General features: G+C 39.8%; 1 protein-coding gene across 2 annotated transcripts in view; it reads left to right on the forward strand.

Annotated features, from left to right (window-relative positions):
- Positions 1-686: 686 nt before the first annotated feature.
- REL (REL proto-oncogene, NF-kB subunit) overlaps positions 687-13,473 on the forward strand; it is a 43,677-nt gene continuing 30,890 nt past the window's right edge. Inside the window, exons 1-5 of one of the 2 annotated variants that reach the window (XM_026846201.1) lie at positions 687-832; positions 1,817-1,885; positions 2,757-2,824; positions 3,510-3,589; positions 4,382-4,541. The gene's annotated coding sequence lies outside the window, so the exon portion shown is untranslated. The remainder of the gene's footprint in view (positions 833-1,816; positions 1,886-2,756; positions 2,825-3,509; positions 3,590-4,381; positions 4,542-13,473) is intronic. The other variant, XM_026846202.1, reaches the window with a different exon arrangement.

The raw sequence follows: 13,473 nt of genomic DNA on the forward strand, positions 1-13,473 counted from the left end.
GAAGTAGTAGCTATTAAATTATACAGCTTCTGCTCTCCCAGGCATTAGACCAACAGAAACTGAAAGTTGGTCCTGCTTCTGAATTGTATGTATGAAACCAGAAGTCGATAAGTATTTCTTGAAAGAATTGTAGCTGGTTCCTACATTGACTTCTGGTTTTGTCTAGATGGAATAGCATACCTTAATTTTCCCCACTCATTTGGAGTGTTTTGACAGGTCTTTACCAATACTGTACCTCTTCTGCTATGTAGGGTAACACTGTTGGTAGAGTCTGTAAAACAACCCAGCATAGGTTTTGTTCAATGCATTTACGAAAAGCAAATTTCAGTCTGTCAAGTCCTGAACGATAGGAGGATCATGTATACAGTATTTCCCAATTGGTTGCAGTAAAGTAGTTAAAATAAACCTCTGGGAATTGCATTTTGAGGAAAAAGGCTGTTGCAGACAGCTAAGTACTACCAATGAGAAGGCAAGGGAATCCCCTGTTTCTGTTTCCCTGTTGACCCACTAAATAAATCAGTATGTTACATCAAATGTTGTCTAAGTACAGAGATGTTTACTTTTATGTAATTCAGGGTAAATACTTGGTGTATGCCTGTGAATTTATCAATCTGTTTCCTAAAATATATTCTTCTTACAGAAACAAGTAATCAGTGGTGTGTTAATTCTATCCCATTCTTACATGTTATGAATTCAAGCAGGGAAAACTCAATAAAGGTAATATCTCAGTTTTCTTCTGACTGCTTATTTAAAGTTGTTTTCAGTTCACCTTTCAGTAACAAGTAAGATGAGATGGATTGGCAAGAAGCCCAGCTACAGAGCTTAAATAGAGGTTTGTTGAAACTTAAATCCTCTGTGTGTGTGTGTTCAGCCTAAAAGATCATCCCTGATTTCAGTGGCTATGATGTCAGTGGGGAAACCCTGCTGCACTTCTGTTTGTCTTCATGTGAAGGTCTAAGAACGTCAAATAAAAGCAAAGCAACTGCTGAGAAAAGTTTAAGGCTTCAGTATAGAAACTAACCACAGGTTCTTAGTGGCTCCTAAGCAAGACTGTTATTTTATCAGCTTCTGATTGTATAGGGACTTGGGTCACTATTGTTTTAGCTTAGATTGTTTTGTTTATTCAACTACTTACTAAGGTTTTGTTGAGAATCAGGGGATGATCTTGTATTTGTTAAGTAATGGATGCCACTAACACCAATGTTTTAAGATTACTTTTTATCTGAAATAATTTGATAGAGGATTAACCAGGGCGCACCCAGCAGAAGTTTGATTTGTGTTAAATTTTGGTGCTGTTGTGCACTTTTTCAAGGCTTTCCCTGACACCATGTCAAATTATTTTTCCACATCCAATAATTCTTTACAACGTTTCTGAGAGGTTTTCTAAAATACCTGATTTAACAAATGAAAAATCTAAGACATGGAGATTAACTGTTTACGCAGGGTCAGACAGATTTTGTGGCTAATAACAGAAACTGAAGCCAAGTTCCCTGAATGTGCTAGATGGTGTTGTTTGACCCTCTTTCTTTAGAGTCATGTTGTCCATGCTTGCAGTGGGGATTTCCAGTGCATACCAATTACTGTATCTGGCTAAAGACTGTTGTAACCATCTCTAGAGGCTATAACTGAAACCAACTGCTGATTTTTAAGCCACTACAATATGTTATAGCCCGCTATTCTTTCCTGTTGCTTTTTTATAACCTTGCAGATTAAACTTTTCCTTTCAGACCTTGATTACCTTCTGAAGAACAAAAAATAATTGTAATTTTTTTTTCTGTATTTTTGGTTCTCCACAAAAAAAAAAAATCTTGCTAAGAATTTTAGGACAACATGCAGTGCCACAGGGCTGTCAGATCCAAGTTAACACCTTAATAAGTGCTGATGGGTAAGTTGTTATATTTTACCATTGTAGGGATGGGCAAAGTTGGTTAAGGGGCAATCCCAAGAATTCCTGATAGTAGAATTGTAAAAAAAGTGATATAGCTTCTGAGGAGTTAGTACTAGTTTCTACAGAAAATGAATGGATTCTATGTCTATGTCCTTTAAAAAAAAAAAAAAAAAGGGAAAAATACTGGTGTTCTAACTGTCCCAATTGTAGGTGGCTTTTTATGTAGTCTTGATAGAGTTTCTTGATTAGATAATCTGCTAGATGCTTTTTCTGCACTGAACAGTTGCTGCACCATCTAACCAGAGTTTCTATGTGGAAGATAAACGTAGTTCTGAAGTGACTGAGTAAATCTTTGCAGAAGTATCACGTCCACTGTTATGAAAAATTGGATATCCCATGATAGCATTTCAGCATAGGAGGCTCCACGCTTAAGGTCGTGTGTTGAAGCCACAAAGGCCTTGGGTATCACGAAATCATGTTGAACTGCATGAACTGGAGAGGCTCTGTTGCTCAGTGAAACACAAATCCTGAAGATGTCTGTAAAGTACTCCAAGAGTGAGCCGTACAGGACCTTGGTGTTGCCATAGGCTTGCCTCCAACTCAAGACCACAATATCAGACTTTTTTGTTATCGTGCGTTTAACAGATTGACTGTTAAAAATTATTCTTGACTTTGGTAGAAGCCAAACTTTTTTTTAATTTATTTATTTATGAAAGGGTTGTAGCTACTTAGTGGAGTCAGTTGAATTCTGAATGTTATGTATGTGAACTGGTATATTGTTACATTTTTCTGAATGATTGGTGGAGTTTACAGCAAGTTGCTGAGAGCTGTCTCCCTAACAATACTTAAATGAATGTGATGTTTGCAGGGCTGTGTATTTTTATCACTCAGACAAAATTCCAGTCAACCCAAGTGGAAGCTTTGCCTGTAAGAGAGGTATGTGATTGGGTTCTTGACTAAACTGTACTGTACTGCTATGAATGTATTATTGCGTGGCCTCAAATTTAATAAACTTATTCCTGTAATCAAAGCTTGTGCAGTGAGCAAGCACAATGAGCATGCCTCCAGGGCCCAAGGATGTGCTATTGCTTCATGACTTACTTAAAGACCCTCAAATAAAGGTGGAAGAACAACTCTGGGGAGGTTGACATACCCCTTTTTGCCAGCTTTAGGAGTGTGAATCTTCCTAGATTTCCTGAATAAAGCTGTTGATCAGTCCCTGCTTCTTGAACACGTTATGAGCAAAGACGGAGATGCTCTTGGGAAGGAAGCCACAGAGATTTCTGGCTCCCTTCCATCTTATTGAGCCAGAAGAGGGATTTCTAAAGACACCAAACTTCTCTTCATAAAGCACTGCTATGCATGCTACATTAGAAAGCTCTGGGTTGCAAGACAGCCACTATCTTCTGCAAAAGTTGAAAGACTTGTGGGTTAGAGCATTATGAAGGGGAGGATACTGCAAAAAAGAGAACTGGACAGGACTGCTAGAGTATAGAGTGGCTATGGTCGCTATTTAAGCGGAGCGGGGGAAAAAAGCCAACACTTGAGTCTGTTAAGCAATAGCTATTTTGCTGTTTATTGTTTTCATAAACCATAATCAGTTTGTGTTCTATCACTTTAGGAGGTTCTTGCCACCACCTTCGTCCCTGGCACACCTGAGTCCTCCTTCCCTGACTGGAGATTTCGGCTTCATCAGTTGTGGTGAATCAACTGCCTGTATATAACTAAGGAGCCAAACACTGTTAAAGGGAGCAAAACTAACTTACCCCTGGTTTTTTGTTATTTTTAAATTAATTACAAGGATGTTTGAGGCAGGGTTGTTGACCACACAAATATAGGTTGTTCATAATACATATAGTCTGGGAGAAACTGTAATTGCTGTACTAAAAATAATTTATTCTGTGGTTCCATTCAGCTATATATTTAATTTTGTTTTTCCATTCTCTTTCTAGGGGCACTAGTAAACCTTCTTCCAAGCAGAGATAGTAATGATGAGACAGTAATTATCTGAGTAAATTATCTATGCAGCTTTCTTTCTTTTTTTTTTTTTTTTTTTTTCTGGTGTCTTCTGGCATTGGAACAGAAGTATATGTTAGTCCTAGGCTATGTAAATGAAAAGTTCTGTCTACATTACAATTAAAAACATGTCAGGTCACATGGTTTCCACTTGACCAGTTACAGCAGTGCTGTTTTGCAAATAAGCTTTTTAATTGTGTTGCAAGTGTGAAGTCCTGAACTGACCAAGTCTGTAGTAACTGGGTCACCTGCCACAGAGCTTTTTGTGATGTAGGTCATAAGAATATTTGCAGAAGCAGAAGTGCTGTAATTGCATAGCTATACCAGTATTTCTGTTGACATTGAAGCTTAAAGATGCATATTCAGGAAGCAGAAACAATACTAGGTGTAACTAAAAAATAATATAAATAATAGTTTTTTGAAAATCCAGCAAGTAAATGCCATGGTTTTTTTGAGGAAACATTATAATTATTTCAGGTTTACTTCTTAATGGGCTTTTTGGACCCTGAGAGCTGCTCACTGTTGGAGAAAGAATTAGTACCACATCAGAGCTCAGAGACCCCAGAAAGAATTCAGTGTACCACTGGATGAATCACTGTAAAACAAAAGAACAGTTCTTGGCCTGCAGAGTTGATTGGTAAGTATATGATAGGATAAACAAAATACGTACTTGTGAAATAGAGAGACTGTGTAACAGTATGTTGATAGCATCACATGTAGTTGCCTAAATGTGTAAGACATTATTAGGTTGACCGTGGGGTTGCCATGCAGCCAAGGAGCTTTAGTCTTGGCCACCCACCCTGTCACGCTGTGGAGGCAGGATGATAAATCCCCCCAAATTGCCCCAGAGCCCTAGCAGCCTAAAAATAGAGTAAGAGGACAGGCAAAGACGGTGAAACAGGGTAGTGCCAGCAATTTATGAGATGGCATCTGTCAGTAAGCTGATGGCTATCTGTAAAGAAAGTTAGAATTAAAGCTTTTCTCGCAACATGACCTTCCTCCCGGGACTGATAGTCTCACTTGAAAGACTTGGAGCAGTAAAAGTATCTGGAAGTGAATTAGGTCTCGGTACCAATTTCTGAATAGCTGCAAACAGTCTTTCTTCAGACTGTTTATAGGTAGGTGGGAACCATAATGAATATTATCTAACTATATTAGTCAGACGTACTTTAGGTCAGTCTCTCTGCTGTTACTGTGTTTGAGTCTCCTGGAATCAGCCAACTACAAAATTCACTTCTTACTGGACTACACAGCATCTATGCCACTGGGAACAGATTTGATAGCTCACTTAATGAACTATGAGTCTCTAGTATCTCAAAAGCTTTGAAATGGTATTAAATCTGAATCAGTTTATTGTGTTTTGCCTTTACAGGATAAGAGAAGGTGGTAAGAAAAACTAAAGCAGCAGTGTTAATTTTTAAAAAAGTAACAACCTTTTTAAAGTGGATCTATACATTTGGCTTTTTTGTCTTGATTTTTTTTTTTTTTTTTTTTAAAGCAAGTGATTATATAGATTCCCAAAAATACCTTGCAAATTCAAATGGGAACTTCAGTCTCGGTTTATTTTCAGTTATGCAGATGATTATTTCTGCAGGCTTCCTTTAAACAGAAACTCCTGGAAAAGACAGAATCTGCTATCTTTGACTACTTTTCTTGGAGATGAGAGCTCGAGATACCACAGAGACCAAAGCTTTCTGCTTGATGCATTAAAATCTTTACCTCCTTGTGCAGGAAGAAGTGTAAAACCACACAAGTATGACAAGCAGTTAGAAGCAGATGTAGTAAGATTTACTAGGAAGGCAATAGTTTGCATGTCGTCTCAGGAAATCATTGTAATGACCACGAGGGGGCATTTTATTAAGACACCGCAAACCCAACTATTACTCATGATCGCTGAGGGAGTGGCATCAAGGCCCTTAAAGGACAAACTGTTGTGATGGCCAGGAGTGAGGCCAGTAGAAGAGTAATCTGGCACTTTATTCCAAATCTTAGTTCCTACTCTTTTGATATTGGAGTCTGTAATGCTTACCTCCTAATGGATGGGGGTAGTTCAAAATTTTAGCAAGCAGTTACCTGTCTCAGCCTTTGTCTAACAGATAATTCAACAGATTGATTTTCAGCACTGCTGTCTTGGCTTGCACCCCAGGGTCTAACTGGAGACTAATCCAAAGTGGAGATAGGGCATTGGTGGCTTTATTACATGTAATTTGTCTTTTCTACACTGCTTGTTAAGGAACCTTAAGCAGGTTGGGGCTTTTTATATTTAATTTTTATATATGACCTTGCCCTTCTAGCCAACTCTAGGCCTTGTTCTAATTAATCTTTCTTGCCACTGGCTTGTTTGTCATCTCTTTCTTGGGTTAGGCCTTCTCTTTCCTCTGGTTCTTGTATTTACTTGCCAGAAGCAGCTTGTGGTGGCAATTCTCCCTTCATGTCTGTTTTGTTTCCATTCAACAGGCAGTGTGTCTAGATCTGTTTTTTCCTCTGCGCAGGGCAAAGAATCCATTTAGTTCCTCTCTCGATGTGTATTGTGCAACAGATGTCTTGAAGTACTATTTTTCCTGGCTTACTGTTCCTTTTAGTCAAAAATAAAAGTGAGAAGATTGATATGTATATTCTTTACTCACATAAAGTACTTTTTCTAAGCATCTGAAAAATATTCTGAGTCTCATGGTGGTTAACACATTTACTGTATATAAGGCATAATATTTCAGACTGAAAACCCAGAGGATGTTCAGATTTTACCTGTTTTCTGCAATAATAAAGTTCATCAATGGATTTGCTGTGCAGATGAATGACTGTATCAAATGTATTGTTATATGAGAGGTTTAATCCACTACACTGATTACAAAAAAGATGTTGAACTTTCCCCAAATGTCCTAAAAGCAAAATTGACAAGTCATGTAGCAACTGCATAATGAGCAAGACTATGGAATAGCAAAACCCATCACTGTTCTTTGTGAGAAAGCAAGGGGATTTAGCCTTACAGTTAAGAAAGCTCAGACTAATAATTGTAGCCTTATTAGTCTATTGGCCTGTTAAGTAAACTTAAATTATTACTGTAGAATACAAGTAAATTGGATGTATAGGACACACAAAGTCCAGACACTGTGGAGATTAACTGTGCAAGTGGGGTGAAGCAGTGGTGTTGATTGTGGCTTCCTCACAACTATTGACAGTAAGGCTTTGCCTGGTGAGGTGACACTGTGACACACAGCCCTGGGCAATTTGTCAAAAGGCTGATGCTCCTCCAGATAAGACAGGTAGCTGCCCGATTTACAAATTGCAGATATGCTTTTCGTACATAGGAGGACTTTAGGCATAAACTGGTCCCAGAAGGTGTTAAGTATTTTTGTTGAGCCTGAAGAGTGGTGTCACTTTCTGTGATTCCCGGGTGGAATCCTTTAACTGTACCAGTCAGAACTACATGAATCATTGGGTTAGAGATTTAAAAGTAAGGTGTAAGACTTGAAATTAAAAGGAGATATATTTGGCAGGGCTGTACAGAAACAATGTTCCTTTTATCTCTTTATTATGGACTGCACATTTGGTCTTTTGAGGCTCTTGGAGCTCAAGGTGATGTTAAGTAGCCTAAACACCTCGGGAGCCCCAAGGTGGGAGGGAAAGGGAAGTCTTGTAATAAAAACCTGGATGAGCAATTGTTCTCCTCTGTAGGTGGATCCAGTGCATAATGGCTGGCTGGTATGTGCTGGGGTTTTGGGGAGCAGGAGAATTAATATGAGCATACATTGCTTGTTTTTTTTTCTGTATGTAGTTTTCATGTTACAACAAAGGTACTCTAATAGCATGCTTTTGCCAAAGGGATGATTCCCATCTTTCTGTCTACATCTCTGTTTTTTTTGTGGCTGCAGCTAAAGTGATTCCATTGCTTCCGTTTGTACCAGCAATAGTGATCAAGCTTCTTAGAGCTATTGTATCTAAAAAAATCATTCTGGGCAAAAAAAGGTTGTTTTCTACTGATTTGGCTCCTTATGCTCAGCCTGAGTTCATCTCTTCCCTAAGTCTTCTTACTGTAGCACTACAGTGTCAGATGAATCTTGGTTGTGGTGTAAGGAAGTTTGCAGTTTGTCCATTTCAGAGGTCCTACAGAGGAGCTTCACTGTAATAAGAGGATTTTATGCAGCACAGTGGAAAAAGAAAACCCTCAATTTTTTTCTTTGCCTGCCAACAAACATGAAAGACTTTTCTCTATTAAAATAATGCAGCAACTCCCAAACTGTGGTATGCGTTCATAGCGCTGGGATGAGGAGAAAAGAAGAGGAAACACCTGAGAGGACTGGAGGGAAAGGTGCCTGGGAACTGCTCTGAAAATTAACTCTGGGAAGGAAGGAAGGAAGGGCTGTGAATTAGAAATTTCAGGCAGATTTGTCCACTTCTCAGACTAAAAACAGTGTTATGCTATAGTTCCACAAAGCTGGCACCTCTGCCCAAATCAGAAACTTGTTCTGGCCTTGGTGTCACCACATTCCTTGCTGCTGGTACAGTAATTTCTGTGACTGTACATGGAACTGTCTCAATAAAAACTAAACCAACAGAAAAAGAATCTTTTTGTTTCCCCCAGGTTACTTCTAAGCAAGCTCCCTTATGGCCAAAGGAGTGCTTGCAGTGGCATAAGAACACACATGAATGAGTTGCCTGGAGGTAAGAGAGAAAGAGGGGCGACTGCCTTTTTCTGACACTACCACAGTCAAGTGTTCATGGAACTACCCTTTTACTGTGCTCGGCACTTTCATATAATAAGCGGTTCATCCCCTGAAGAAGTTGCATCTTGAATGAATAAAGTAGAAGTGCAGCGGGCGGAGGAAGCAAGCAGCTGATTCAATGTGAATGATAGAGCAAGCTTCAACTTTATTGAAAGAAATCACACCTTATATAAGCACTCTACAATAATCATGCATACTACTCACAAATCTATTGGACACATGTAAAAGGCTACAATATAATATCCCAGCCCCTCGTGGCATTTCAGGCATGTCACAACATCTTCCTTCTGGACTGCTCTCTTTCCCAAGGCAGTTCCTTTATCATATACAAGGCCCCCAATTTCTCTCTTTGTTAACATAACAGTCCTTTGTTAGCATAACTGTACCCTGGGTTTTTTCCTTTGTTTACCTCAGATGGCTGCAGTCAGCTTCTGCAGGGAGCTATGGCCTTGCTCTCTGCAAGCCATTCTCCAACATAGAAGTGTGGGAGCAAGGAAGTATCTTCTCTGATTCCTGTTGGGGAAATTGAGGCTCAGAATAAACGACTTGCCCAAGAGTAGAAAGGCTGACTTGCCAAGAGCCAAATTCCAGTCTCCTGAATCATAGCCTTGTGCCTTATCCACAAGACCAGCCTTTCTCCCTTACCATTTCCTTTCTCTCCACCCTGTTTTGAGAGGAGCCACGGTAGCATTGTTCTGTGTCAAACTCAAAGCATGATACAGGAATTCTGTCAGCAGAATGCTTGAATGACCTTTGAGTTTATCACTAGTCTGGAAGCCATGACTTTTCTCGGAATGATTTCTACTCTAGAACCTTCCTCGGGACCAATAACCACAAAAGCTTTAACCATCGAAAGGCCTGCCAGTGTTTATCTAGGAGGCCTTTGAGATTAAAAAAATGTACTTCAAACAACAAAACGTTTCTTAAGGCGTAGAGGATTGGAAATTAGTAATCAGGGAAGCATGTGAGGCTTGAGATGGAATGAAGTCCTGTTTTCCTGTCCACTCTATCAGGAGATAAGTGAATAATTTTATTCTTTTTATTCCTAGTATGAGGTACCTTATTAGGAGAACCATATTCTAAGAGTACCTTAGTTCCTGCTTGGCTGTGTAACCAGGCCAGTGACAAGCGGCTTATCTTTGATCTAAGTCAGATAGCTGGCGAACAGGAAATAAAGACTTAACAGTTTGCCTGTGCTGAGTTTATATCACAGCAGGCTTCAGCAGACTTTATTGGGCAATGCCTAAGCGCCACTGAAGAGCCATCATCCTAGGCTGACAAATACCATGTCAAACACTCAATCCTTTGCTGTGGGAAGTTTTGGTGGCATGTGGGTTTTTTGGTTTTGTTTGGGGTTTTTTGTTTGTTTGTTGCCCCCCCCCCCCTTTTTTTTTTTTTCTTCTCTTGCTTGTCCCATGACATTTTCTGCCAGAGCAGAAAGCTTAATTGCATATACCAACCTGGCTGTTCAGTGTGCTAGTGCAGCAGGCAGTGAAAAGCAGGAGGGAGGACTTGTCTTTGGACTTGATAAGTGGAAAAAAATGGGCTCTTAAAACATTTGCTTTAACTGGAAGACAGGAAGTGAAGCACTGGATCAAACTGGTCTAAGAATTCTGCTATCTCGCCTCTGGCTATAGCCGAAGTCAGCTGACAAAAATAATAGTGATGCACCTGGCTTTTGTTATGCAATGCCACAGGAGGGGAATTCCGTCCTACTTTTTGCAAAGATCTGCATATACCCAAAGTTATGACATGTTTTAACACTTCATGTCAGCTGCTGACCAGGTTTCTGTAATTATCAGTGCCATACTGCAGTTCTCTTGGTCGCATGACTCTTGGGATGATCCCTGGGCTATAGATTCAGAGGGTAGCCACAGGAATGAAAGGATCTTCCATGACTTTGAGAGCTTATGTTTTTGCCTTTTACTTGGGAAGTGTTCTCACTCTCTGTAGAACTTCCCCCTAGTCTAGGAGCATGAATGTATTTTAAAGCAGACACACTGGGCTTAGACTTAAAAGACCATTTTGTCCTGCTGTTGAGTTTTTCCCTGGGCATCAGCTTATGGCTACAGTTGGAGAGAGGAAAAACTGTCAAGAAAATTGTTCCACACTCATTGTCCTTCCTCCAGTAACTTTGCTTAAGGACTTCCTGAGCCTGATCTAGTCTCTGTATTCAGATGATGGGAGGGTATAAATCTTACGCAGTGAAACACTTCATATGGTTGGTTTTACTCTGATTTTATTATAGGTTGGTTGTTTTCTTTTTATGGGAGGGGTGTAGGGGTAGAGTGAAAGTTTTGAGGATGCTGCAAGAAGTGCAACCCACTCATCTTTTTCTTAAAAATATCAAGAAACGGTTTTTACCATAAACACTGGTGTGTGTGAGATACTGCCTCAATTTCTATCCTGCAGTCAAGGATTATCTTGGAGTAGCCTGTTCTTGCAAGCCCTAGGAGTTAGTTCAAAAGAACTGGGGAAAAATAGGGAATGTTTATTGATGTTTTAGTCATAACATGATATTCATATTGCCTGGAATACTGCCCTTAATTTCACATTAGTTTAGACTGTGTACCCTACAATAACATCTTCCTTCTGAAGAAATGAGTAGACACTTCTGTTTTGAGCCACAGTGTTTCCCTGGTGCCTTGGTCTGTGTTTATTCAGTAGCGTCATGGGCTAGAGAAGTAGCTGGGAACAGTGATATAAACTGTATTTAGGGAAGCACCTAAATTCATTCTTCCTGAAGGCCACAGTTTACTATCTGAGATTTTGCAAACCAGCCTGAAGATAAGAAAGCAAAAGTGTTTTGTTGGTTTGTATGCCTGTATGGACAGCTTGCTTTACCTCCAAACCAAAAGCTACCTTCTAGCTCCTGGGTAATAATCTTTACAGCTTCAGCTTGCTGAGAGGAGTAGCAGCCATTTCCCTCTTAAAATACTGTCCAGATCATGCCTCTGATCTGCAGGTGCTCCTCAAACTGGGAGCATTTCTACAACCGTTCAACCTTGTGAATGAAGGCTTGTCCAAAACTGTTGTGCCACAGGCAGGTGATCAAGTAAAAGAACATCAGTAGCTTCTAATATTAGATGTTTGTGAGCCAAAATATGTTTGGACATGGGCACTTAGTGGAGAGAAATCCGGCTTGTGCGTTTTCCTGTTGCTTTGATGCTTCTTTTACCACAGAGCAGCACAAGCAATGAAATACTAAGCTCTGAGCACCCTTGTGTTAACCTGCCATCCTGTTGGCATCTTCAAACCCCATTGCTGAAAAGGCAAGAGAAAAGCATCTACCCTCACCTCAACCCCCAGCCACCACCTTGAAGAATGTTTTGTTTGAGGTCTCTGTTGGTGCATGTTTTGTGGTTGTGCATGTATGTGTAGGGTAAAATCTAAGTTTGATATAAAACATTAGAACCACTTTCGTGCTTTATTTTATATCGTCGGCCACAAGGAATCCAAGAAATCCCTGAAGACTTAAAGATCTGTTCCTAATTTTTTGTAGTTCTAGGGCACTGCTGGCTTGTACCTTTTTTTTTTTTTTTGTGGGAAGGAAAATGAGAAAATTGTATTATTCTGGCAAGAAACTAACCCACAACCATACAATTATTTCAGCATACTATCTAAATATGATCATGTAGCTGTTCTTCCCTTTAATCTTCTAGAGCTAATGTCACAGCGGTTGTGATTATTCTGTGTGCCCCGTAGGATTCTTTATTCTGATTTCAGTTATAAATTTGATGGAGGTGTAACAATTCGACTGTGTTAACAGTGTTATGTATGTATGTTGTGTGATGTTCTTCCCAGGATCCTCTTACATCTGTGTCTACATCAGTAGAGCTTCATGGCTTCACTTTCTGAAACCTGTTCTTCTCATGTATCTATTTAGGTGATGAACTGTGAACCTTAATTTAAATAAGGAAAGTTTTGCTTGCGGGAGGGAGAAGGATAATTTTCTTTTGTAGGAAATACTATATAACCACGAATGATGATAGATGGGCTAAATTAAGGTTCTAACAAGTCCTATTGAGATGGACCATAGTGCAGGAATAACAAGCACTGGGCAGTCTCTTCTGCTTAGTGACCTGGGTTAATGTATGGATTTGCAGATTACAAACCAGCATTTTCTGCTGCAGTTCATTTGTATACAACCTCAATAATATTTTTTTTTTCTAAAAAAAAAGGATAGTAAGAGTCAAAAGCTACCGATTAATGTACTTTGCTTGAGGGCTTTTTGCTGTGTTTCTTGTTTTATTTTTTCCTTTCAAGGATACTAATTCCCTTAACTGCATTCTCACCTGTGAGAGTGCATTACATTCCTAGAATAAAGATTTCAGAAAACAAAATTATACTCTTGTTACTAGCTCAATGCAGTCTTGTACCAGAGATATGTGTGGATTTGGTCTTCCTCTCTTCCCAGGTGTTTTTAATCCCATTTTGATATGCTTGTTCCTTACTGACCCTTCTACCTGATCCAAATGTGGAGCTGTGGAGTTGTTCCCCCAGTGTTCATCTCCACCTGACCGCTCTGGGAGATGTGTTTTAGGTTTGGATCTGGAATACTCTCAAAATGAGGCAGATTTTTAAGTTGACTGTTGGAGCAGCAGCTCAAACGTCTTTTTTTTTCTTTTTTTTTTTTTTTTTTTCTGTAATGGCTGGCTGCGTGTGTAAAATGCGAGTGAAAATAAGATGGGTAGCGGGGGGGGGCTTGGTCTCTGGAGGCTTGCAGCGAGGGAAAGCGGGGTCTGGGAGGGATGATGTGAAGGCAGGTGCCTTCCTGGCGCTGAACCAGCGTGGCCCAAAGGGCGGCTGAGCGGTAGGGGCTGGCCGAACTCCAGGCAGAGAAGC

This window comes from Athene cunicularia (assembly GCF_003259725.1).
Source record: "Athene cunicularia isolate RWA chromosome 3 unlocalized genomic scaffold, athCun1 chr3_part1, whole genome shotgun sequence".
In the NCBI taxonomy this organism is placed as follows: domain Eukaryota; kingdom Metazoa; phylum Chordata; class Aves; order Strigiformes; family Strigidae; genus Athene; species Athene cunicularia.